Here is a 24,640-nt window from a genome sequence, read left to right as displayed (position 1 = left end):
TGATCTTCTGTTTTAGAATTTGATTCATCCCCAGGCATCTCTATTCTGTTATCAATCTGCCTGACCTAAGGGTAGTGATCGATTTAGCCTGCTCATGATATTGCCCTTGGTTGGAATTAGAGCCAATCTCATACTGTCCCTTTGGATTAGCCTCAGGTTGGCTAGGGAACTTGCCCTTCTCTCTCTCACTCAATGTGGCAGCTAGTTGACCCATTTGTACTTCCAGCTTGGCAATGGATTGTGCATTTGCATGTAAGCTTTGCTGGTTGGCCAGTAAGGTTTGTTGGGTGTCTTTTTGGAATTGGAGAGAACTCTGCATGAAAAGATGGAGCGTATCCTCAAGAGATGGTTTCCTTGATTGTGTAGGCAGTTGTTGATATTGTGGAAATTGTTGAGGTTGTTGACTGCCAACTTGGAGGTGCGGTTGCATGGGAGGATTTCCAGATGGTCCTCCTTGTTGTGGTCCTTTTGCCCAAGAGAAATTTGGATGTCTAGCCCACCCTGGGTTGTATGTGTTCGAGTAAGGATCATTCCCATTTTTGAAAAGTGTTCATAGCATGAACTTGTTCAGAGAGAAGTTCTGGGAATGCTGCACCAGATGGACAAGACTGCATAGGATGGGCAGGACTGGAACATGTGGCATATGCCTCGACTTGAGCTGTTTGTGGTGGTCCATTATTTAATACCAGAGCATCAACTTTCTTTGTCAGGTTATCAAGCTTGGCGCTCAGCTCTGGTATGACTCCTATCTCATATATACCACCTCTCTTTTGTGGTTGGGGACTTCTGTCACCTCTATTTGAATAATCCCATTGCTGGGAATTTTCGCACAAGGTTTCAAAGAAGTTCCACGCTTCGACATCACTTTTGGTCATGAATGACCCTCCACTGGTGGCATCAACCATGCGACGGTTCTGTGGTGTCAGACCGTCATAGAAGTATTGAACTTGTTGCCATTTCTCAAAACCATGGTGAGGACATTTAAGAAGCAAGTCCTTCCATCTTTCCCAACATTCATGAAAGTGCTCGCCCTCTTTTTGTGTGAAGTTAGTAATTTCTCTACGGAGGGCATTGGTTTTATGAACGGGGAAGAACTTGGTTAAGAACTTATTAGATTGGTCCCATGTAGTGATAGATCCAACTTCTAGAGAATTCAACCATGCTTTCGCCTTATCCTTCAAAGAAAAAGGAAACAAAGGCGTAGGCGGATCGAATCGTCTGAGAAGTTTTGGAACTTAAAGGTGGAGCAAATGTTTAAGAATTCTTTCACATGATGATATGGGTCCTCCTTGTCCAATCCATAAAAGGATGGCAACAATTGTATGACTCCGGGTTTAAGTCAAAGTGTGCTGCCGTAGTAGTTGGCAACACTATGCATGAAGGCGCATTAAATTGGACAGGAGCTGAATAATCTTTGAGAGCTTTAACTTCAGTCTCATTCGCCATTTCAACAGGATTATTTCTCAATCGTTCACGAATTGTTCTTTCAATCTCAGGATCAAACGGTGCTAGTTCTAAATTCAGAGACCTACGTCCTAGCATAAACTATGTTATTGCAATGTAAGAAAGAAAATTAAACAAAGAAGCAACCTAAGAGAAATAAAACTAGACCTAGAAACTATGAGATTCTAAAACAAGTTAAAACTATGTAAATAAGAATGGGAAGAAAGAACCCGGGAAAGGAGATGATTGATGTCTGAAGAATAGAGAGCTCCTCCTTTTGAAGACAATGTTAGCAGCTTCCTTCCTTAATTCCTGTAAACAAAAAGAAAACAAAAATAAATTAAATTTACTAAAATAATGCTAGAAAAAAAATCCTAAGCAACGGTTAATTTCTAAAAAAGAAAGTTTGTAATCTTAGAAATAAAAGCTAAGTTAGTTTCTAAAAAGGAAAAATTTCTAAAAAATAGGAAATTAGAAAATAAGAGAGAAACTTTCTAAAAATAAAAATAAAACCTAAAGACTCTTCTAAAAATAATAAAACCTAAACTAGAAGATAGAAAGTTACTTGAAAGAAGAATCAGAATCTAGAATTAAAAAATAGGAAATTTCTAAAAATAAATAAAATAAAATAGCCTAGAAATAGAAACTTCCTAAAAAAATAAAAAATAAAACCTTAATTTTAAAAATAGATATTAGAAGAAAATAGAAAATTTGGAAAGAGATTACCAAGTTAGTAGTTTATGTCAGGTCCCTACAAAACAGGAAATAGGTTAGTTTCTAAAAAAATTTAACCTAAAGTTAGTAAAAAAGCCTAAGACTATGAATTATGATAAGAGAGAATCCTAAATCCAATTGGACCGAAACACTCCCCGGCAACGGCGCCAAAAACTTGATGTTTTATTTAAACTAACACGATTTAAATGATTTTTAAACTCGCAAGTATACGAATCAGATGCAGATACGGTACGTATTACGAGATCGTTCCCACGAGGACTGGTCGTCACAATTCAAATCTATGATTCTCCTTAACTAATCCAACAAATAATGGAATGAATTACTAAGCACAATTTTATGAAAAATAATTAATTAAGAACAGGGAAGAAAATTCAATCAGAGAGAGAGCACTAGGACTTTCGAATCCACCCCTAATTATCCTAACCCTTGTTTTGTCTGTTGATTCACCTTGATCTAGATTGATACCACTTAAATAGAGAAAGCACAATCTGTGTCCTTAATCGGGCATACTGTCTAATTCCTTTAAGCAATGCCATGAATGACATATCCCATATCCTTGGTCGGGCATAAGGGATGTACAATTCATTAAAGCATCCTGTTTCTTCCTCTATAGGAAACCTGTTGTTGATCAGACACAAGCACCTATAATAAGCATCCAAACAACATCCATATATATACTTTAATCAAGTTCATAGATGGAGAAGTATAGAATTTAAACCCATAAAGCCCACTTAAAGAAAGAAACAAATTAATTGAAATTCAAAGTAAATCAACCAATACAAGAACTAATCAAATTAGGGGCTTCATCTCAGCCCTAGCTGAGAGATTAGTGACCCATAAAATCCATAAAAAATATTAAATAAAATTCATAAAAATTAAACACCAAACCAATCGATCTCTCTCTTCTTTCTTCTCTTTCTTCTCTTTCTTCTCTCCCTTGCTCCAGATCTGGAATCCCCTGGTTCTGAATGACTTTCCCACGTCCAAAACTCCCCTTCTATAGCTACTGGATGGCTGGGGTCGGTGGCAGAGTCGTAGAAGGACTCGAAGTGCAATTTTTCGTAGCCGTGATCGGTGGGCCCCACAGAGGCATTTTCTGAAAAATATTTTGGACCCTTTTCAAGCCCCTTTGCCTTGCTTTCCTCAATCCCGGGTGTGTAAAATCTTCACTATTGGTTTTCTGGAGTCCATCCCGTGCTCTGGTAATTTTGGAGCGCCAAATCCATGTTCTTAACATCATCTTTCAGTACACACTCCTGATTTCATCCTGTAATAAAAACACGATTAAAATATGGCATTAAACCTTATCATGTACGTAAATTTAGGCAATTACTGGGGTCTGATATGCAATATTTGACCCTGATCAATATCTCAAGGACTTATGCACTGTAAAGAGAAAATTAAATGTTCCTGGGACATGTGGTGTCCAAGGAAGGGATAGCTGTGGACCTTGCTAAGGTAGCCGCAGTTCAGGACTGGGAGCAGCTCAGTTTAGTTACTGAGGTGAGGAGTTTTCTGGGCCTAGCAGGTTACTACCGACGATTCATTTGAGATTTTTCCAAGATAGCCAGACCGTTGTCTCAGCTGACTCGGAAAGATCTTAAGTTCACCTGGAATGAGAAAGCAGAAGCAACTTTTCAGGAGCTGAAAGACAAGTTGACGTCCGCCCCTGTGCTAGTATTACCAGAGCAAGGGGTCAAGTATACTATATACGCCGACGCCTCTCGAGTGGGTTTGGGTTGTGTTCTGATGCAGAAGGACAAAGTTATTGCATATACATCGCGACAGTTGAGGAAACACGAGGAAAACTACCCTATGCACGACCTAGAGTTAGCGGCCGTCATCTTTGCATTAAAGCTCTGGAGACATTACCTCTATGGAGAGGAGTTTGAGCTCTTTTGCAACCACAAGAGCCTCAAGTAAATATTCACGCAGAGGGACTGAATATGAAGCAGCGGCGATGGATGGAAACCTCGAAGGACTTCAAGTTCGAGGTCTTATACCATCCTGGCAAGGCTAACCTTGTGACAGACGCGTTGAGCCGCAAGAAGGCTATAGCCTTTGCGGCTCCGCTGATGATAGGCGAGTGGAACATGGTGGAATTTATGCGAGACTTCGAGCTGAAGCTTACTATTGATGAGTCGTTCGAGAGCGTCGCTCATGTTTGTGCACAGCCACTTATTGATGACCGAATCATAGTGGCTCAGGGGGAGGATAAACGATTAGTGAAGATGAGGAGGTGAGCTAGTGATGAAGAAGACTCCGAATGGAGAGTTAGTTCAGATGGGGGTCTACGTTATCGAGGCCGCCTTTGCGTGCCAAATCTTCATGACTTGAGAAAGGAAGTTCTCGAAGCCGCTCACAATTCGAGGATGGCGATGCATCCTAGCAGTACGAAGATGTATCGAGATATGAAGAGGTCGTACTGGTGGCACAACATGAAGGTCTACATAGAAGATTATGTGTCTCGTTGTCTCACATACCAGCAGGTCAAGGCAGGGCATCACCGACCTCGTGGATTACTTCAGCTCATGCCCATAGTAGAATAAAAATGGGACTTCATCTCTATGGATTTCATCTCTAAGCTACCAAAGACGAGGAAGGGTCATGATTCCATTTGGGTGATTGTGGACTGGTTGATGAAATCGGCCCATTTCCTCCCTATTAGAGTTTTGAACTCGGCAGATGACTTGGCCAAATTGTACATCAGGGAGATAGTGCGTCTGCATGGAGTTCCTATGGAGATCGTGTAGGACCGAGACATATGATTCACATCTATCTTCTGGACCCGTATCCAGGAAGCAATGGGTGTGAAGTTAAAGTTCAGTACTGCGTTCCACCCACAGACTGACGAGCAGACGAAATGGGTGAATCAGGTGTTGGAAGATATGCTGCGAGCTTATGTACTAGATTTCAAGGACAGTTGGAATGATTGTCTTCCTTATGCAGAGTTTGCCTATAACAATAGCTTCCATGCGAGTATTGGTATGGCCCCCTATGAGGTACTGTATGGGCGTCCGTGTAGAGCACCGCAATGCTGGGCAGAGGTTGGCGAGAGAAGTTTAGTTGGCCCCGAGTTAGTACTGGCGACCTCAGAGAAGATCGACATTATTAAGCGTCGACTTCTTGCAGCGCAGAGCAGATAGAAGAGTTACGCCGATACGAGGCGGTGACCACTAGAGTTCGAGGTCAGGGACCATGTATTCCTGAAAGTTTTTCCAATGAAGGGAGTTCTTTGGTTTGACAAGAAGGGGAAGTTCACGCTGAGATTTATTGGCCTATTCCATATACTGGAATGAGTGGGGGTGGTAGCGTACCGCCTAGCTTTGCCCACACCACTCATAAGCGTGCACAACGTATTTCATGTGTCTATGTTAAAAAAAATACTTTCCTGACCCTTCCCAAATTATCAAATGGGAGCAGGTGCAGTTGAGTGAAGATGCTACTTATGTTCTGCGACCGACGTGTATTCTGGATAGGAAGGAGCAGGTGTTGCGCAGTAAGGTGATTCCACTTGTGAAGGTATTGTGGACGCACCATACTGAGGAGGAGGTTACTTGGAAAACAGAAGCCAAGGTCCGAAAGAATTACCCTCAGATTCTCGAGGAGTATAAAAAGGTACTAATTTTGAGGATAAAATTTTTCTTTAAGGGGGGTAGATTGTAACGTCTCGAAAAAATTCGTACAAAAACTCGAGTACCACCTTAGGCAGAAATCTCTAAGGACCAAATTCCTTTAGAAATTAGATGAAATTAACTAAGTGTTAAACTAGATTAGCTATTAAATTAGCTTGAACCACTTTAAATAAGAACTGCAGGACCCAAAACTTATAGAATCATTAACGCTACATTACCCTGAAATTTAGGATCAATCCCTAAACCCGGTTACTCTCGGGAGTACACCGAAACTCCGTTTCGAACCTGGACCGCGCATCGAAAGTCTGATTTCTACAAAACCATACTGTTAGGACCGCCTTACTGGACTTGAGAACCATCTCAGAAATCAAATCCAGATAGTATCAAGAAGCGCACGACTTGAGCCCGGAGCGAAGTGTGAGAGAAACGCGAATACCTTTGGGAAATGAACTCAAATTTAAGTGAATTGGGTTGTTCTCTTGCAGGCCAAATTTAAGCTTTCAGACTGTTAGAATCTTACCCAAATACACTCTCATATCAGGGAAATTTCCCAGCATAAGTCCATGTACTCGTGGCCCTAATCGAGCGACGATGGCTGCTGAACTGAAATTGGTCCGCCACGGTCGATCCATAAATCTGATCGGATTGAAAACTTAGCCTGACCTAGATCCAATGTCACGGAGCTTAAGTCTGACTGCATATTGAAAAGGGGCCTCCAGAACAGCTCCGTTGGACCGAAACGGCCACTATTTGGCTATAACCCAAGTATATCATGGCCCTGGGGCCATTCCCATCAGTTCTAGGCCTATATAAGGCCCTTAGGCCCTCTCTCTCATTCCATACGAATTTGGAAAACCCTAAGAGAGAGAGAACAGAGAAAAGAGAAGGAAAGAGAGAGAAAGTGTAATGACCCTGAAAATTTTGTGCCAAGACCCGAGTACTACCTTTATTTTCCTTAAAAGCTTTTTGGGGTAATTAGCGCTAAACTAGATTGCTTGTGAAATTTGCATCAATCACTTTAAATTTGATCTGCATGACTCAAAATTTGTAGAATAGTTGGCGCTAGGTTACTCTGAAATCTGGGATCCATTGCTAAAGCCAGTTGCTCTTGGGAATTTTTGGAAGTTCTGGATCGGACCTGGACCGCGCGTCGAAAGTCCGATAGCGATGATCTTAGGCTATTGCGGTCACCATGTTGGACTTGACCATCACCTCAAAAATCAAGTCCAGATGATGTTCTAGGTCGATTTGATTGAGTTCGGAGTGAAGAGTGTGAGAACGGTTGAAAATTAATTAAGATTTTATGAAATCTGAGACGTGTCGCTTACGCGATGATTTTAAGTAATCTGACCGTTGGATTCTGACCCAATTTCACCCTCGGATCAGGGAAGGTAGCCCAGGCATGTCCTTATGCTTGTGGACCTGATCGAGATTCGGTGACCGTTGAATTGAGTGTGGTCCGCCACGGCTGATCTGAAGATCTGATCGGTACGAAAACTCAGCCTGACCTATATCCATGGTCAGTGAGCTTAAGTCCGACCTTTCGTGGTAATAGGCCCACCAGAAGTGTTCCGTTGGATCGAGAGAGGCTTATTTTGGTTATATCCTAAGTATACCTTGGCCTTGGGGTTATTTCCATCAATGTTAGGCCTATTTATAGACCTTAAAAACCTAGCTCTCTTTTCCATACGAATTTCCTAACCCTAGCTAAGAAAGAGAGAGGAAAAGAGAGAGAAAGTGAGAGAGAAGTTGGTGAATCATCTTAGATTCTTTCCAGTTCTTTTTCATCCTTAAACCTTCACTTTTGAATCGTTATTCCGGCGATTCTGAGTTCATCTTTAGGTAAGTTAACCTAACCCTAATCTGTGTTAGAGCTTAGAATAGTCTTTGTATTGTTGTAGCTCATTTCTATTCTTGCTTTAGGTTATCCTGCCGCCGTTGACGAAGACATATCGTCTGAAATCAGTTCGGTGTTCTTTTCTGGTTTAAGGTACGGACTTTAATTGTATAGGTTATGGTTTTCAAGGCTTTCAATGCCAGTGAATGGTTTATTCTTGCTATGGATGAAATTTCACATGCCAAATGTTATATTTATTTTGCGTTCCTGATATGCAAGTGTTACATTGAGATTTGTGTATTCTACGTGTATGTATAAAGTACCGTATATGTATAAAATATGTATCTGTGTTTGCCATGATTATTTATCGTATACTTGTGCTAATTGTATGTGTGACAACTCCTTGGTAAAAGGAATTGCCCAAAGGTGTGTATTTCAACATACGTCATGTATGTTGAACATGTATTCTAAGTGTTTGTAGAAATGTCTGAATGATCTAAAGTGTGATATATCAACCTAGTAGGGCGTTGAGAAGCGATTCTCAACTCTCCCACTAGTGTGTATGATTTCCTTCATGCAAGTCATATTCCTTGTGGTTTAATTTCAAGTCTTACTTATGCTTAAATCCATATTAAGTTGATATTCTTCAGATGCTTACATACCATATGATTTGAGTTGTTGTTCCATTACTATTCTAAATTGTTGATATCAATATCTGTTATAGTGGAATGTGTGGGACTATGAATAGTCTAGGAAATCGGTAATCGGCCTTAAGTTCGTGGCTGAGGTTGCTTTCGCCACGTAGGACGTGATTAGATGAACTCGAGCCGTATTAGAGTTGTCGGCAGTGGTTTGGCCACGCGGAGTGTTTGTGTACTCTATGTCGTTCAACCTAACGTGCGCTCGTGCTAGTCGAGTTCGTCAAGTAACCCGATTGTCCGATGTATGTTCACCATGTATGGATGCTACTGTTTGAATCTAGGGTACTGAACTTACCAATGAAATCCTATTAACCATGGTACCTTGATCCACTAAGACTCATGAGCTGGACATGGTGGTATGGGACATCGTGGTTAAGCTGTCGGCCTACGCTGGGGTGACGAGCCTCCCTGTAGTGACCAGTGAGCAACCAAACTCGTGAACCGATTATGGTGGTATGGGACACTATATTCATGTTATTGGCCTACATTGATTGGTGATGAGCCCTTTGTAGTGACCTCGAGCATGCCTAGATACCACATTGAGGTGACGAGCCTTAGTGTAGTAATGAAGGTGTGATAGGCGTGCATTGATTAATGACGAGCCCTTTGCAACGACCTACAATCATATGATCGTATGAGATTGTCTAGGACTGACGACCCTAGAATGGATCACTGTTTGGATGGTGATATGAGGAAGGTACCTTAGCTTCCCAATCCTGCTGTATGAAAAGGACTAATAACAACTTGGTAATCATGTTCATGCATCGCATTTGCATGTGCTTTGTAGACGTGGCGCACTTTGAGGCGATGTCATGCGTAACGTAAGATGAAGACGCTGAGGGTGTACGCGTGAGGGCACGCATCATTCTTCATACATCCTTACATTAACAAGAGTACTTAGGACATGTTTGATTGCTCTGCTTTATCATTACTGCTTGATTGAATTGATAACATATTAACCTGTGCTTTATTGTTCCACTGAGTTGATCACTCACTCCCACGTTCTAGGGCGGTGTTAAACACCCACCAGACTCTGTCTTAGTTGCTGATGTTGCAGATGTTGATGCAACCTTTGAGGCAGAGCCGGAGATCGAGGATGATGAGGCTGCATTTTCCTTCATGCAGTTTTCAGACGGGTTCTAGTGAGCCTTGTTCTGATGCGCGGGATGTTGGGATTTCTTTTGGGATTAAATGATGTAATTTAATACTTGTAATTTTGATAGCAACACTTGCAATTTGACCTGGTATGTATATATATTTCAGGGATGTGCACATGTACACATATATTTCATTAAGTCTTCTGCTTGCATTCTTCACTTATCCCTGAATTATATTTGCTATTTGGCTTAATCTATTCCATGTTTTATGCACTAATACAGACAACATACATCCATCATTCAATATGTTGCATAAGTGATGTTTTCGAACTCGGGAGCTGAGTTATGCTCGACCCCCGAATTTCAGGGCGTCACAGAAAGTGAGAGAGAGAGTTAGCGTTTGTTCCTGAGATTCAATTCCGCCACTCCACGTGCTTAACTACCACTTCTATATCATTATTCCGGTGATTCTGATTCTGTTCTTATGTAAGAAAACCTAACCCTAATCTGTTTTGGGGTTTCAAATAGTGTAAGTGATGAAATAGCTAACCTATTTCATGCTATAGGTGGTCGTCGTGCCGTAGAGAAAGACTTGGCATACAAACTGAGTTTGATACTCGTTTATCTGGGAAAGGTGCGGACTATAAATATTTAGGTTATGGTTTTCAAGGCTTTTAATGTCAGTAATGATTTATGACTGGCTTGATTGCTATCACATGTGCTTAGATACAAGGTTTTCCGTACATATGCTTATATATAGACTATGTTGATTTATAATGCATTCCATGTGTTTGTTGAAATGTTTGAATGAGTATGAAATTTAGACTCGTGCTTTCTTTGATTATCTATCGTGGATATATGATTGTTGTATAGGTGACAACTCCTTGGTGAAAAGATTTGCCCTAATACATGTTATGACCAACATACGTCATATATGTTGTAGTGTGTAGCCTAAGTGTTTGTAAAAATGTCTGAATGAGTAAATATTTGGTAAATTGTATTTTATATGGGTATGGAGATAAGATTCTCAAACTACCTTAGCTATGTGTATAAATCCATTCATGTAGCTTAGATTATTTGATGTGATTTACGTATGAAATGTATAGGTGTGAAAGCATGTTTATTTGTACTTTATAAAAATGCTCAAGTGGTTCCCTTGTTTGAATTAATTGTTTATTGCTAATATGCCTATCACATATGCTTTCCTGTTATGTTTAAGTATGTTTGGGTCTGCTACATAGTCCAGGCGATTGGTAAAGATTCCCGAGTTAGTGTTCGAGGTCGTTCCCCCACATCAGATGTATTTGGAGAATCCGAGTCGTACGTAGATTTGCTGACAGTGGTTAGGCTACATGAAGTGCTTATGCACTCCATGTCGATTAACTCAATGTACACTCGTACTAATCGAGCTTGTCAAGTAACCCGATTGACCCATTATATGTTCACTATGTATGGACGCTACTGCTTGAATCTAAGGTACTAACTTACCAGTGAAGATCATGTTTAACCTTGATACCTCGATCCGATAAGACTCATGAGCTGGACATGGCGGTGTATGGGACACCGTGGTCGAACTGTCGGCCTACGCTAGGGTGACGAGCCTCCCCGTAGTGACCAGTGAGCAACCCAAACTTATGAGGCGAATATGGTGGTGTATGGGACACTGTAGTCGAGCTGTCGGCCTACGATCAGGTGGCGGGCCCATAATGACCACGATTATACACTGGGAATACGCTAAGGTGACTAGCCTTTCCGTAGTGACCTCGAATATAAACCAGGCCTGCACTGTGGTGACGAGCCGCTCCGTAGCAACCTGAAAACTGCCTATCGTATGTGACTACTAGGATTGACGACCCTAGATGGATCAATGTTTGGGTATATGATATAAAGGGAGGTGCCTTAGCTTCCCAATCCTGTTGTATGAATATTTCTAATTAAGAACTTGGTTAATCACGCACATGCACCGCATTACATGTGCCTTTGGCGTTTGAGTTGAGCACAGCGGGAGTGTTGCATGCCGCAATCGTGAGATGTTGTTGCAAGAGGGAGTGCAGGTGAGAGCATACATCATTATCACATATCATCTGTAAGGCCCGTATGCTAGACCGTATCGTTCTGTTGGCTTCTGCGGTCCTCCCAGTTAAATTTCAGCGACCTTCAACCTGTATTCGATGTTTGCGCGTGATTCTAAGTCGAGTCCTGCATATCAGAGTCGGCTCAACTCGAAACTTGTATCATTGCGACCGCGCCGTCGCTGCGGTTCCAATGCCGCATCTTGCGCCCCGAGGCAAGACCCAAGCCAGGAGATATGGGCCCGTGTTCAGTTCGAGGAAAACGCCACGCGTTACGAATTTTGAGAGAATCTCTACGACACGTCACATCAATCAATCAATGTACAAATCAAGTACATTCCATCACAAGCCATCACTCACCCATACCCCTTTCTTCACCAAGTCAACAATACCCATGCCTAACCATCCCCTTTTACCAAAAGTCAAAAGAAACCATACCCTCCATCCCATCTCCCTTACAACAACCCATTTTCTCTCTCTCATTTTTTTTCTCACTCCTTCCCAAGCACCAAGGGAGCATCCAACGTCCAAGTAAGAGGGCTCCATGAGAGAAGCTTTGTGTAGCCCACTCCCTACCACTCAATCCGACCCTTCAAAGCCGATCTCAACTGTTAAAATCCACCCCTTGAAGCTCTAAATTGCATCATTGGAAGGAGGAGTCCAAGAAGATCAAAGGTAGGTGATCCGCCGTTGATTTCAATTTTTTTTATGGCCTACTTGTTGTGGGACCCACTTGATGTATGCATTGTATTGGGAGGGTCCAATAGTGGCGGGGTCCCTCCCCTTTACATTTTTCTCTCTCTCCCTTATGATGGTGGCCCCACCAATATGTGTTATACCTACTCCGCGGATGGTGTGACCCGCCATATTGCACGTGATGACCCTCACCATCCACCATTGGGGCGGTGGGAATCCCACCCGCTGGCTACCCTGGTCCATAGCTCAAGTGGTAGGCTAAGTGAAAGATACCTCGTATCAACACTGAGGTCTTGGTTTTGATCCCTACTGGAGGTGGCTAATAGTGTATTGTGTATATCATTAGCCATTTAGCCCACGTGTGACCCACTTGAGCAACGAATTGGCTGGTGGCCGTCGGTTTGTGGGCCCCACCTTATCTGATGTATGAATTCTGCCCTCACCGTCCATCAAAGACAGTGGGATCTCACATGGTTTGCATCTAGCACGCTGGACACTTGCCGGCCTAACATTAATAAATATTAGTATTATAATATATATAGTAAATATTAATATAATAATATACATAATATTATATGGTAGGCCCCACGTGGGACCCACCGTGATATATGTACTTCACCTACTGCGTTAACAGCCGTGGGACCCACCTTTATCAGAGGTGATCTGCACCGTGAATCTGGACGGTGGCAGCCACTCCCTCCTTTTAGGTATAATGTGTGTGTGTGTGTGTATATATATAAAATATTATATTATATTATATTTGATTATATAATATATGATATTATATTATACAGTATAATGCATTGCAGGTGGGCCACGTGTGTGGGACCCACCTGACGAACGGTTTGGATGGAATATGTATAGCCGGTGGGCCGCGTAGTGGGACTCATCTGGCTGAACGGATTGACTAGTGTACCTTACACGTCAGCAATCTATGTGGGACCCACCACACATGACATATGGGTCTTATCCACACCGTCCATCCAAGGTGAGGACCCACCATTCTGCACGTGTTGTATCCCACCGTCCATCTGAGGACGTGGGATCCACCGTGATCTAAGTGTTTTATCCACGCTACTGGCCCCCACGTGGGACCCGCCTGTTGATTGGAAGCAGGTTGGCTGCCGTACCTCACACCAGCATGCAGCTGGTATGATTGAAGTCAGTAAGCTCTGATGGGCCACACCTTGATGTACCTGGTGTATCTGCACCGTCCAGCAGTGGACGGTGGGCCACACCTTGATGTATTTATTATATCCACATGGTCTATCCCGGAACGTGGGTCCCACCTTGATTACATGTATTTTATATTCACACCATCCATGAGCCAGGACGGTGGAATCCCTGTGATGTATGTGCTTTATTCACGCTGTCCATCCAGGCCGTCCATCTGGATGGTGGCCTGACCATACACACCTGCTGTATAGCTGCTGCCCCTTGGACGTCAGCAAGTTTTTGTGGGACCCACCTCTGATGTACTTTCTATCCACGCCATCCATCTGTATTCCATCAGCAAGTTCTGTGGGCCAATCATGAGGCATGTGTATATTCAGACCGTCCATCCATTGGACGTGGACCCCACCATGTGCTGGTGGGACCCACCTTGATGTATGTATTGTGTCTCCACACCATCCATTCTGGATAGTGCAGTGAGGACCACCATGATGTATGGGTATATCCCCACCGTCTGTCCATTTTGATGGACATATGGCCCACCTTGATGCATGTATTTTAGCCACGCCGTCTATCTATTTCAGCTGCACCGTACCCAGCCTCGTGGGACACTAGGATATAGGTGTTATGCATCCATGCTATTTATTTGGTGGGCCTATTTGGAAGGTGGAAGCCCCCTTGCTGGCCGTGCAGGGCCCACCCAATATGATGTAATTAGGTCCATTAATGCAGCCCACTTGATGTTTATGAGGCCCATTGGTGCGGCCCATTAATACGGCCCACTTGAGGTTTATGAAGCCCGTTGGTGCGGCCCATTGATGCAGCCCACTTGATGTATACGAGGCCCATTGTGATATATTTCCGGCCCATTTGGCAAGGCCCATTGTGATGTATTCAAGGCCCATAGTTGAGGCCCAGTGCGATGTATGTATGGCCCGTTAAGTTGTGTATGAATCCCTTATGTGGGTCATTCCTTGGGGGCACTGTCGGTTAAATGGTCACATTGTTGGGCAATAATGGTTTAATGTCCACATTATGACCTTCCCTTATGCTTTATTTGGCCGATCCCGATTGTCATGACCAATTTACCGACTCTGATTATCGATCGATCACGATTGTCGTGACCGATTACAGACTCCGATTGTTGTGACCGATTTGCCGATTCTGATTATCGATCGATCCCGATTGTCGTGACCGATTACCGACTCCGATTGCCATGATCGATTTACCGATTCTGATTATCGATCGATCCGAATGTTGTGACCGATTGTCGATTTTGATTATCGATCGATCCCGATTGTCATGACCGATTACCGATCCCGATTGACGTGACCGATTTGTCGATTTTGATTATTGACCGATTCAATTGTCGTGACCGATTTGCCGATTCTAATTATCGATCTATCCGATTGTCGTAACCGATTACCGACTCCGATTGCCGTAACTGATTTGTCGATTCTGATTATCGATCGATCCGAATGTCGTGACCGATTTGTCGATTTTGATTATCGATCGATCCCGGTTGTCGTGACCGATTACCGATCCCGATTGACGTGACTGATTTACCAATTTTGATTATCCGAACCAATTCAATTACGTGACCGATTTGCTCATTTTGATTATCGATCGATCCGATTGTTGGGACCGATTACTTCCGATTGTCGTGACCGATTTCCAATTTTGATTACGACCGATTCCGATTGTCGGGCCGATTTTAACGACCGATTTTGATTATCCCGGGATTGTCCGTAGTTAGGCCCATTTGGAGTAAATTTGCCATTTTTGAATTATGAATATGATTGTGTGACCATTTGGATCATTTAATCGGATGATCCCATTGTGTGAGTTGGCCCAATTGAAAGGCCCTTCCGTGGGGATTTTAATTGGAGGGCCCATTGTTTAAGTTTCCTTAGGTGATATGGGAACCTTCCGGGGTAAGTTGGGCCCATTGTTGTGTTATTCGAGTTTTTAACCAATTATAATATTGAGGTCTCTGATAAGGCCCATTGTATGCATTTGGTTTGAGATGGAGCCCATTGTATGTATTTAGGCCCATGTTAAAGGCCCCCTTCGGGGTTTTATTAACGCTATTGGAGGGACCCATGGTGGTTGTATGTTTTCCCTTAGTTTGTGAGGCCATGGGGACCACCATTCCTGGGGAAATGGGTTCCAAAATTTTGGTTTGATGGGCGATGTTTTGAAAATTTAAAGTTGGGGGACCCAACTAACCATGAATAATGGCCCCGGCTCTCCCATTTTTGGTTATTGGGAAGGGTGTGATTTGGATATTGCTATGTTAATTTGACCATGGAAAATGGGTCCCGATAAAGGCGGAGGTTAATTCTTCCACTTACCCGGTTTGCGTGGATTAGGGTGACCTGGGTATGAATAGACCCTTATGATTATCCCAGGAATTGGCCTGCTTCCCGATATGTGGATTTGGAAAGGGGATTCCAAAATATTTGGTTCTTCATTACCCCATAGTTGGTGGGTGAAAATTTTAAACCCCCGTGGCCGGGAGACGCCCAACCTGAGACCGAGGAATTTACCATTGAGGGCCGATACCCCTTTAGGTTGGGCGGGTTTGGGAAGGGTTTGTGATTACCCCATAGGGGGTAAGTCTATTTAATTTACCGGCTTGGGAATTCCCCGATATTGGCAATTATAATTCCCACTTACCCGGGTTGTGCGCTTTATAGGGGTTTAAGTCGGTGAATAGGAACCCCTAAGGAATTATCCCAAATTGAACTTAATTTGATATTTGGATTTTATGACCCGGGTTTGCATATATTATTGCATTTCAATTATTCAACTTTCCATTTCGGGTTGGTTTCAAGGTTTATTACGTTGTTTCCTTTTCCCGATAAGCCGGATTTTTGTTTCCGAGATAATTTAGATCTTGGAGTTTTCACTTATTCCGACTTCCAAATTTAGGATTACGGGTTTGGATGAAATTCCCTTGTATTGGAATACCTTGGATTACCTTACACATTACCCAACCCTTCAACTTATGGCTTATTCCACCGATAATTGCATTTTATTCGCGAATTACGGACATTTGGGCCTCTGGAGCTTGATTTTCGATTTATGTATTTCCTTTTTCAGCATTGTACTCAAATGGTTATATTAGTGAATATGTGATGATGATGTTGCCTTTGTGAATTGGGTAATCTTGTGGTTATGCTTATTGCGAGTTAAATGTATAAAAATAAAAATAAAAATAAAAAAATTCTTCTTGTAGAATCCCAGAATTGGAATCTGGCGTATGGACGCTAAGAGTTGAGAATGGGGTACTACGGAGGCTGTCAGCACCGAATTCGACGATCGGAATTTCTGTGAATCTGATTTTCGGGTTTGGGACGTGAATCATCCTTACATTAACAAGAGTATTTAGGACATGAGTGTTGTATTTCTTTATTATTATTGCTTGATTGAATTGATAGCATGTTAACCTTTGCTTTATGACTCCACTGAATTGATCACTCACTCCCACGTTCTGGGACAGTGTTTTAAACACCAACCAAATCCTATTATAGATGCAGATGATGGCGATGCTTTTGAGGTAGAGCCGGTCTTTTACGATGATGAGGAGTTCTCCTATATACAGCTATCAGGCGGGTCTATGTAGACCGTGTTCTGATCGACGGGATTGCAATGATGCTGTCTAGATGCTATTAGACTTGTCATTTTACATTTTGGAGCATCCATATATATTCATTTTGTCCATTTTGGGAGTATACATGTATGTGTATTTAACCAGGTAATATGTTCACACTATGGAGACTTACAACAGTTTATACGTTTTATATAATTATCATAGTCTTCTGCTTGCGAAATTTAACTGTCTCTGAAGTATGATATGTTGTTTTGTATAATCTCACTCATGTTTAAGGCACTAATACAGACAACATTTAATCATCATTTTCTATGTTGTATAAGTGATGTGTTAGAACTCAGGAGTTGGGCTCCTGCTCGACCCCCGATTTTCAGGGCGTTACAGAATGGGACCCCTCTGCTCATCTTCAGCCTCCCCTCCCTCGGCCGCCAACTCAGCTGCAGTTGTCGATCTCCTGGTAGGGACCGACTCATTGACTCCGTCGGTCTCTTCGTCCTCTTCCTCTGTTTCCTCCCCAGGAGAATTGGGCCTGCCAAGGGCAATCGCCAATGATGCCCCTCCGCGAGAGGGACCTGTAAAGATAGAATGCTTGTAACGCCCCAAAAATCAGGGGTCGAGCATAGCTCAACTCCCGAGTTCCAACGCATCACTTATGCAACATAGATAATGATGTTTAAATATTGCCCATATTAGTGCATTAAACATGAGTGGGATTACACTAAATCAGCATGGGATTACACTAAATCAGCATATCATACTCCAAAGTCAATATAATTGGGTAAGCGGAAGACTGAATTTAATATATAAGTATAGGTACGTATTTAATAACCTCTAGAGTATGATCATGTAGCTGAGCTGAATATATGCGTAGGTTGTTTCAAAATATACAAAATGTCACAATATAAAATGTTTAACTAATCTAGTGTCCATGTAAACCCTGCGATCGCAAATCTAGGTCTACCTAGACCCACCTGATTGCTAAACGTAGGAGAACTCCTCCTCCTCGTCGAAGAAGTCCGGCACCGTCATGAAAGCCTCAGCATATCCTGCATCCAAATCAGAGTCTGGTTAGTGTTTTAAAACATTGGCCACACCATAAGAAACCGTAGGAATTAGATGTCTACTATTGAAAACTTTTTGGGGCCATAGAAGAAGCTGAATATTGAATTTTACCTTTGTTAGGAAAAAAATAGAATAAGTTCAGAGACTCGGCTATGGAATGGACCAACTCTACTGACACCGCCCGGGATTCTGAGGCAACAAGCCCGACCGAGGTAAGTAGACCAAACGCCTAAAGGAGAGACTTGACTCGGGTTGTAGGAAGTAAATCCTGACTGAGACTTACAAAGTCCAGAGCCATAAGGCAAAGCATACGAGATGCATAAAGTTGACTTGGAAAATGAGACAGCAACATCCGAAAAGGCCGACTAAGGCCCAACACTCAGAAGCCACCCGACCGATCATAAAACCGACCCATCTTTAGGTCAGTTATAGAGTCGGCTATCGCATTAAAGAAAGTACACTGATTACGAATCAGTGTCATCTCATCCGACAGTAGGCAAGTAGTCATACCCTTTATAGCAGGCTGAGACTCACTCATCAGTAGATTTGGCTTGGACCGATCCGAGCAGGGTAGAAATGGTATCAAGTGAAATACCTTGTAGAAAATCTAGTAAATTGATCCCCGATCCCGAAGATCTCGGGATCGGCTAGAGTTTAGAAACGGATTGACACGAATCTCCAAGATATCAGGAAGAGAATCCTGGCACGATGGGATTCTCCCCTTCCTATAAATACAGGAGACCTCCGAGATGAAATGTATGCAAAAATATTATTCCTGAGACCCTTTTTGAGTAATCCTGGTCCTGACTTTGGCATCGGAGGGTCCCCGGCTCTAGCCAGGGTCTCATTTGTTTCCCCTTGTGCAGGTGATAGGTCTGCAGAGGGATGCATAAGATTTTTTTGCATCAACAATTTATACCCCCACATGCAATCTCTGAGTAACCTAATTGCCCGCGTATCATCTATCACATATCAGAGTATTTCTCTGCCGGTAATTCTCACGAGGATGAGATATTGCTGACATTCTAGCCGGACGGTACTTTTATTTCCCTGGAAAAGTAACGATGCGTACATAGTGCAATTTCCTGAGAGTTTCTTAAATTTTGAGTAATTTTTAGGATAATATCTGGAAAATCTCACTAAAAACAAGTATATTTATTTTAAATTATTCCTAAATGCTTTTAGTAATTTAGAGTTAATATAGCTATTTTATCGTAATAAAATGGCGACATTTTAAAATCCTTAGAGATTTTAAAAAATGACAACTAGCGGAGATATTTGGCAGACTCGAGCGCCGCGACGTGCCGTGTCGTATCGGGAGGCACAAGAGCCGAAACGGTAGAAAACAAAAGAGAGCCGATTTCCCATACCGACAGACGGGAAACCGCATCTTTATGCAGATCTTGACGGTCGGCACGCCGTTTCTGGTCCTTGTACCTCTGCTCTCGTGTTCACGTAACCTGAGGCTATCCGGACCACGGGCGCGGATTAGGTAATACCCCGCCTGTTCGGAGCTCGGGACAGTCGGAGGCTCCGAGGCAAGCCTCTGAGGGACCACCGTGATGTAAGACTTTTATCCACACCGTTCATCCATTTTTCTATTTCATTTTAGAGTACTGAACCAAAAATAAGGTAGATCTAAGACTCAAGTATACCACAGCACAGCAAGCAGTGATAAAGACGGCCACCGTTGAAACCTTTTTAGGCTCCACCGTGTAGCTTGTTGATACGGTCATATATATATATATATATATATATATATATATATATATATATATATATATATATATATATCATCTTGATGCAAAACTTACGTAGTCGGGAAGAATTTTCAAGATTTAATCCCACCGGGTGGTCCATATGAGCATTTGATTTTAGCTATTTTTGAATTTCAGTCTGAAATTACATGGAAAGATAGATGAACGGTGTGATAGAATTCATGCATCAAGGTGGCCCCTCAGTGGCCCTAGGAGCCTCCGCCTGTTGGGAACGGATTGGCTACTCCCCCTGCCATCAGGCCCGTGGCTGTGGTCGGTGCTCTATGGGCCCCACCATGATGTATGTGTTTCATCCATTCCATTCATCCATTTTTAAAGATCCTTTTAGGCCATGATACCAAAATTGAGAGGGATATAAATCTCCGTGGACCACACCACAGGAAAACAATAGTGATTGGATATCCACCATTAAAATCCTCCTAAGGCCCACTGTACTGTTTATTTGACATCCAATCTGTTAAATAGGTCATACAGGCACAGATGAAGCGAAAAAGCAAATATACGCTTGATACAAAACTTTTGTGGCCTTCAAAAGGTTTTTAATGGTCGATGCTCATTCAACACTGTTTCGGATAATGTGGTCCAATTTATATTGATATATATCTCAGTTTTGGTCTCATGTCATAAAATGATTTGGAAAAATAGATGGACGGAATGGATGAAATATATAAATCATGTTGGGCCCACAGAGCACCGACCATCAGCCATTGGCCGGTGGCAGGGGGAGTAGCCAATCCGCGTCCCCGCCTGTTCCAAGCTCCAACAGGCGGGGGTGGTACCTAATCGGCGCACCGGGACCACACGTACCAGCCTGGCCTGCCACATATTTGATTTATCCTGATCGCTCATCCCGAAGGGACCTTCTTGAATATTCCCCGCAGAAAAGTAAATATGTCCACTCACCAAGTGGGCCACACGTTTCGGTTTCGTACTTACGATCGTCCATCTTGTTCGACCGCTAGTTTTTTCTTGAATAATTGTGGCCCGTCTAATAAGCGTGCTCGGCTCATCTTTTTGGCAAGCACCTTTTGATTTCTGATTTCTTACCCCACCTGATGGATGGTCCAGATCTCTTACAAACGTTCCACTATAAGAATGTGCGTTGGGAATCACACCTTCCATCTCTCCTCGAGGGGCGTGGATTGGGTATTAACCCCCCCACGACCTAGCTGGATAGGGACGGTCCTTTCGGGAAGCGGATTGGCTGATGTGCCCGTACTACCCGGCCTGGCTGATGTTGGTACGTGTCATGCGAAGATGAGCGCTGACGCTCCTGAAACTCCCAGTTGTACGAACGGTTCAAATAAGATCAAAGTTACATGGGACCCGATGATGTATTTATTATATCCACGCTGTTCATCTAGAAGATCATTTTAGAAGATGATCTCAAAAATTAGTCATATCCAAAGTTTGAGTGGACCACACCACGAATAGCAGGGGGATAATGTTACAGTTGTAGGGCCCACCATAACATTTATTTTCCGTCTAATAGGTTCACGAGGTCACACGGCCTTGCATCAAGACGCGAAAAGAAGGTTTCAATGATAAACGTTCAATCACCCACCACTGCTTGATGTGTGTTTTATCCACGCCGTCCGTCCATGTTGAAAGATCATTTTCGGAATGTACCTATAAAGGAGGCACTTGAAAGGCTTGACCGGAGCACACCACAGGAAGCAGCAGTGGTGACAATAACTCTAGCAGTCGAAACCTTTCTAAGATTTGAACGCTGATGTTTATTTGCCATCACTTATTCACAGGGTCACGTGGACTAAGACTAAAGGAAGACATAAATACCAGCTTATCTAAAACTGTTGTAGCCACGGGAATTTTAGTCATAAGCGTTCAATCTCCATTCTTTTATGTAATGTGGTCTATATATACATGTTCCGCAGCTCAAGTGGTAGATTGAGTGAAGATACCCTTGTCTCAACACCGAGGTCTTGGTACCGTGGGCATTGAGAATGGGGTGTGTAATAACAAGCTAACCCCAAAAAATAAAATTTGTAATGTGGTCCATATAAGAATACAGTTTGCCTTATTTATGAGCTCCTCACTTAAAACGGATTTTTAGGCTCATCATCTATAATGATTTTTCAAAATGGATAGATGGTGGGTGGGACCACCACCACGACAATATCCATACCGGTCCCACATGCTCAAGTTGGGCTTTATTCATATTGTTCATATTTATTGCTTGTCTTTTGAAGGAGTGAGGCCAAATATAAGTCGGAGTTAAAGCCCAAGTAAACCGCACCACGAAAAATTACAAGAAGATGACACCAGGGGTGGCTCTAATGGGTAGGCAAGAGAGGCAATCGCCTAAAGCCACCTAATTATGAAGGCCCTATATTATAACCAAATTAAAATTTCTTAATTATGAAGGTCCTATATTATAGCAAAATTAAAATTAAGAAAAAAAACACCTGAATTTTTAAAATAAAACTTATTGAAAGGCCTACAAAATGAAACATCTAAAAATTAGTTTACAAATTTGAAATTGAAAATAAAAAACAAATCCTAAAAACTAGCACTATTAATAATAGCAATCTAACTCTATCGTCTCTTTTCAAAATAATAACATCATTCTCAATAAATTCTTCTTAAAAAACCTAGGACCACAACTACCTACTTTATTGTTAATTAAGTTCTCAGAATATTAAATTTTAACGTTATTTTTCTAAATTAAATTCTAACTTCATTTTTCTAATGGTACGGTGACACACTAATGTCTAATTAAATTATAACTTTATTTTTCTAACTTGAATACAAAAATTTAATTAGTAATTTTGCATCTAAAAAAGTAAGAAACAAATTTATAGTTTAATTTTGAATTTATTATTATTATTTTTTAATTTTTAAAATTAAAAAGCCTCATTTTTATGACTTGCCTAAAGCCCCCAAAAATGTTGAGGCGCCCCTGTATAACACCCACGGTTGAAAACTTTCTAGGATCCCCCATGATGTATATTTGCCATTGACTTGTTTACAAGTTCATGTGCCATTGGCTTGTTTATAAGTTCATGTGACTTGGATGAAGGGAACATAAATATACTAGCTTGATCAAAGCTTGTCTAATCCAAGAAAATTCTCAAGTCGGGCATGCAATCTACAGTGTTTTCGGTGATACTTTATATTAACTTCATATTTTTATTCATGCCTTAATTAGGATGAACTTACAAAATGACTGAACGAGTGGCTAACACATATACATCTTGGTAAACCTTACAAAACCTAGTCCACATCCTGACACAGAGATAGGACGCGAATTAGGTGGTCAGGCCCACACCACCTTTAGCGTTTTGTGTGGCTACGGTGTAAGATGTGATTGGTGGGGCCATATGTTGCCAAAAATGGGTACATGCCCTTCTAAGGTTTTCTACTAAGTAGTCACTGGGCTCTCATCTCTGGAAATATATGGCTCCACCAATCATTCCGTACCATGTTAATGTTAGTGTGCCCTGACTAACTAATACACATCCACGGTGATACTCCTAGTGGCAGGTGCCACATGTGCAGATTGTGTGGTGAGCCCAACATGACCTAGCTGTGTTAGGATGTGATATTATTCAATTGGGCCATACAACACTGTTATAGGCAGGTGTAGCTAAGAATATAAAGGACAGCTTTCAAACACTTTGTATAGGCTCATCTTTCAGCTGAGGCTTGTATCCTAATCAAATCTTGCCCCATGGTGATGGTGTTAGGTTGCCGCATTGAATCATCTCTGAATACAACTTCAACATGCTTTGCATTGAATCATCTATGACAGTAGAATATGACCCAATCAAATCCTGCCACATTGGTGTACTTGTCAACCTGAGTTATCATTTGATACTCATGCTATATACGGCATTTATCAGCATAAACTCTCAAAATATTAAGTGGGATGCCTTCAGTTGGGCTGAGTTCATTGTGGAAACCAACCAAGGATGTACTGGTTGCACAATCTTAGACCCTAATTCATGGATGCTTGATTGTGAAAAGAGGACCATTGGATTATTTATTTATTTTTTCATTATTAAAACTTCCACGAAATGTCAATAATCTTAAAATTTTATCCATGATGCATTTTATCTGGGAACCATTTTAATAATTTCTATGTGCATTATTATAAGTAATGTCCATGTGCATGCGTATCATCCATCATACTATAGAGTATTTGAGTTTTTTTTTTCCAGTTATTTAACATGGTGGCAGTGTACTCTAACTTATACACACGAACACAGATAATGTATGATTGGTATGCATGTACCTCAATCCAATCTGTCCGCAGTTATTTCACTGTGTAGATGGGACGTAACCAAAAAACCCATACTGAATCAATAATTATAACTGTCGGATTGGTTGAGAGAAAATGGACGGTCAGATGGAAAAAATTTTAAACGTCCAAGTTAGAAAGGAAGATTTTTACGGATGGGACCTTAAATTCATCGAGCCTACAGTTGGGCACATAACTTAAAACGGTTTCAATGGATGTAGATGTCTTTGATTGAGTACATGGCTGTGAATACTTAAAATTGGTTTGGATGGATGTAGATCGTCGCCTCATCTTGATCGTTAGATGTCCCACCACCTTGTGAATTTAGAGGTTTTCGGATGAATGCCCTGTTCACTTATTCACCTACTTATACCTGTGTGGACTGTCAAGTTGTGTTCATTTCATCCAACCTATAGATTGGGCCCCACGTTAATGATGGGCCTAACCAACCATTAGATGGCCACACCTTAAAAACCAATTCACAACCGTTCAAAAACCTCCAGGTTCACATTGAGGCACGCGTAATGGTTGGAT

At 41.9% G+C, this 24,640-nt stretch overlaps 1 non-coding gene across 1 annotated transcript; it reads left to right on the top strand.

Moving 5' to 3' along the window:
* Positions 1 to 963: 963 nt before the first annotated feature.
* Positions 964 to 1,070, top strand: LOC131221956 (small nucleolar RNA R71). Its single transcript, XR_009159688.1, has one exon. It is a non-coding gene; the product is annotated as a small nucleolar RNA R71 (small nucleolar RNA).
* Positions 1,071 to 24,640: the final 23,570 nt, after the last annotated feature.

The sequence above is a fragment of the Magnolia sinica genome, chromosome 1 (genome assembly GCF_029962835.1).
Source record: "Magnolia sinica isolate HGM2019 chromosome 1, MsV1, whole genome shotgun sequence".
NCBI lineage: Eukaryota > Viridiplantae > Streptophyta > Magnoliopsida > Magnoliales > Magnoliaceae > Magnolia > Magnolia sinica.
This window is presented reverse-complemented; position numbering and strand designations above follow the sequence as displayed.